Source organism: Zea mays, chromosome 4 (genome assembly GCF_902167145.1).
Source record: "Zea mays cultivar B73 chromosome 4, Zm-B73-REFERENCE-NAM-5.0, whole genome shotgun sequence".
In the NCBI taxonomy this organism is placed as follows: Eukaryota; Viridiplantae; Streptophyta; class Magnoliopsida; order Poales; family Poaceae; genus Zea; species Zea mays.
Genome location: NC_050099.1, coordinates 194,155,669 through 194,159,574, shown reverse-complemented (window position 1 = coordinate 194,159,574; position 3,906 = coordinate 194,155,669). Strand labels below are relative to the sequence as shown.

The 3,906-nt window shown below is 44.8% G+C and overlaps 1 pseudogene; it reads right to left on the bottom strand.

Moving 5' to 3' along the window:
* Positions 1–773: 773 nt before the first annotated feature.
* Positions 774–1,087, bottom strand: LOC109945898 (uncharacterized; annotated as a pseudogene).
* Positions 1,088–3,906: the final 2,819 nt, after the last annotated feature.

Sequence of the window (3,906 nt, the reverse complement as noted above, 5' to 3'; positions counted from 1 at the left end):
TAATATGTTTTGTGTTGCCTTGCTCTTAAATCATAGCATTTGAGAAAAAGTCCCCAACATTTAGGTGTTTTTTCGGACCTTCGGCTTAGGGCCTTCGTCCATATCGCAATCTGAATTCGTTATTCTAACAAATTAACCTTGCGAGGGGCTACTGTTGGAGGCCTTTGTCTTCCGAAGGTCCTCAAAAACATGATTTAACAATGTTTCTGGAGTATAATATATGAACAGGTACCTTTGGACTCGGATCAGAACCACAGTGTGAAGAAGCACAAAGAATACGAAGGTTGGCGCAGAGCCGAAGCCATGCGCCGGGGAGTTTCGGCATGATAGCAGAAAAGGAAACCGACTTAAAGAGGAAAATGCTATTTAGAGCTCGATGGATTACTATTAGGGATGGCAATTTTACCCGCGAGTTCGGGTATCCACGGATATCCGACCCGACGGATTCGGGTTCGGGTACGAAATTTAACCCGCGAGTCTCACCCATACCCGACCCGTGATAAAATCGGGTCGGGTACGGGTTTTATCTTTCACCCGCGGGTCCTGACGGATATCCGAAATTAAATGTACATGTATTTTGAGCCCACCAGAAACCGGCCCAATGGTCCATCTTTATTCACCCAGTAACCCTAGTCTCTCACGCTCACGGAGTCACGGTCTCACTCTCACTGTTTCTCTCGGGCTCTCAGCCGGCCACCACCAGCCGCCAGTAGCAATAGAAAATTAGCCACCCGCCGAGCGCCGACCTCCATGGCTCCATCTCCATAGTTCCTCTACAACGCGGACATGGCTTCCCCATCACATTCGTGGTCGTCAAACTACTGCTCGTGCTCGGCCAGGAGCTGGTCGTACTCCACGGTGGGGAAACGGGTCTTCACCTCACCGGGCTGCTGGTGCTGGTGGCCGGTGTCCGCGCCGTCGGGCGGCAAACGGCACAGCCCCACGACGGCCAGCATCAGCAGGGCGGCGTCCTTGGCGGCGCTAAGCAGCCTGCAGAAGGCGATGACCGGCTTGGGCACGGCGAGGCAGTAGCACACCAGCGGGATCCCCATCATCAGTGGATTGAGCGAGCGAGCGAGTTGGACGGACCGGGTTCATGTCCAAGATTGATACTTGCTATTTTTGTTTTTTTGCTGCCCAACCAACAGTCCAAGTTCATGCCAAACAGTGGAATGTAATTATACCCGCGGGTATTCGATACCCGCCCGATACCCGATGGGCACGGGCACGGGTACAAAATCTTACCCGCGGGTATAGTCGCGGGCGGGTATGAGTAATACCCGCGGGTATTGTCGCGGGTGGATATTTACCATACCCGATCCGAACCCGACCCATTGTCATCCCTAATTACTATAGAGTCATTAGCAAATGTAAAGAGCATGGGTGTAATTTTACATGGGCTGCGTCCCGTGCCTATAAATAGATGAACAGTGTTCCCGTACTGGACACACTGACTTGGCATTTGCTTTTGCGTCACGCTTGTACTCTTACATTCTTTCAAGCCGAAGGTACTTTTGTAATTTGATATCATTTCTATTTTTCCATAATAATAAAATAGAAATGAGTTGATAATAATATATAATTGTTCATGTTATCTTTTATATTGCATATGATTCTCTCTTCATTATTATATGTTGCGCTGATGAAGTATGTCCTTCATAACCTTAGTCCAACAGTCATTATATCCCAAGGGAAATAATGCTTCAAAGGACGAAGGACTTTAACGTTTAATATGTTTTGTGTTGCCTTGTTCTTAAATCATAGCATTTGAGAACAAGTCCCCAACACCCCCTAGTATTTTGGATTATTAACCCGTCGTCCACGAGTAATGTAAAGTAATTGCATGAAGGTCTTGGTTTCTTATAGGATAGCCCCTGATCTTCCACTTTTTTGTGCGCGCAGTCCAATTAACCTGCAAAATTTAATAAAACCAAAAAGAAAATGGTTTTTAAGATAAAAATAATTCTAGAAACCCATTTAATTCACAACTAATCCATTTTAACTCCAAATTGATCCATTCCAGTGGCATTAATTTTGTAATAATATTGTCTATCAACTAGTAGCTCTATTTAGTCATGAAACTTGAATTAAAGTTATACACTTGGATTATTCTATTCTAGTCACTAAATAACTTCGGAAATTCATAACTAAATAACCGTAAATCCGAATTTAGTGATTCTTGTTCCTACGATCTCGTTACGCAGCGTAGAATATTATCATGCATTTTGTTCTATTGTTTGGTGTGATGTTAATTTTTGTTATACCATGTTTGTTTGTATTGTTGCGAGTAGACGAGCAAGCCACTGAGGATCCAGGGGTTCAGCAGGTGGAGACTGCTGAGCAGGAGCTCGTTGAAGGCAAGTTGTGCCCTTGATCACTTCCTTTTTACCCAGTCATGTTCTTGTTAACCATAATGATCTGCATATGTAAATTTTGATAGGACCCAATAGGTTACCCTAGTTTTGGCTATCTTTATACCTTGTTTTACCACTGAATTTTTGGGTAGTACCTACTATTGCTTTATGTGATTTTGGGGTATGGAGATATACATTATTCATATTCATACTTTTATTATCAGTTATTATTACTGTTCATGATAAGATCATTATGTTAATTGGAACTTGGAGAACCATCCAGGAAAACAGTGCTACCACAAGAGTGGTATGAGACGTCCTTGGCTGACTAGCTAGTGGAAAACTACCTTATCTGATAGGGGCAAGGGCAGTAGGGGAGTTGAAAGTTCCCTATGCCCGGGAACAGGATCTGGATGTCGCCTAGAGGGGGGGTGAATAGGCGAATAATAATTATCACTTTATAACTAGAAATTCTTACTTTACTCGAAGGCTGGATCGCAGTGGAATGAAAGACCCTTCGAGTAGGTTGCAGCGGAATTGAAGTTCCTGTCTTAAAATACCATGCATTTCGAAGACAGCTTGTACCACATATAAATATTGAAGTGCAAGTATAAACAACAAATAAAACAGAGAAACAGCACACAACACAAAGCAGAGCACACAGACACAGGGATTTATCTCGAGGTTCGGCCAAGCCTGAAATGCTTGCCTAGTCCTCGTTGGAGTTAGCCACACCTTGGCTTGGAGTCTATTTCAACTCCTTCCTCTGTTTGCTCAGATCTGTCAGTGCGACAGATACAGCCTTCCACTATGTTGATGTCAGTTACAACGATGTCGTGGCTGCTTACAACCTTCTCGACAGCACTCCGGCAGAGTAACAATGCGCTCAAGATTTTGCTCTAGCTTTCAGCAGCACTTCCCCTCTCTCTAAAGGCTTATAACTTCACCTCTACACAAACTAGAGAGATACACAAGAGAGAGATCTAGAGAGAGAATTGATCCAAATGATGTATGCACTTGTTGGCTGCACTTGTGTTCTTGTTTGAGGCGCCTAGGGGTCCCTTTTATAGCCCAAAAGGGCCTAGGAGCTGTTGGAGCTTCATTTGGAAGCTCCCAGCCTTCCCTGGTTGCGGGTGCACGGGACTGTCCGGTGGCGCACCGGACAGTGAACAGTAACGGATCTAATTGACAGTTTCCTTCTCTGGAACAGCTAGACGTTGGTGCACCGGACAGGTTACTATTCACTGTCCTGTGCACTAGACAGACTATTCACTGTCCTGTGCACCGAACACAGCTACTATTCACTGTCATGTGTACCGGACACAGCTACTATTCACTGTCATGTGCACCGGGCAGGCTGCTATTCACTGTCATGTGCACCAGACAGAGTTACTGTTCACTGTCCTGTGCACCGGACAGCTACTATTCACTGTCCTGTGCACCAGCCAACAACACACTAAGTGATTTTTCCTCCGTTCTTTCTCTGTTTGACTTCAACTTTTGGGAGGATTTTCCTGAGACTTAAACAAACACATTTAGAGTATAATCCAAT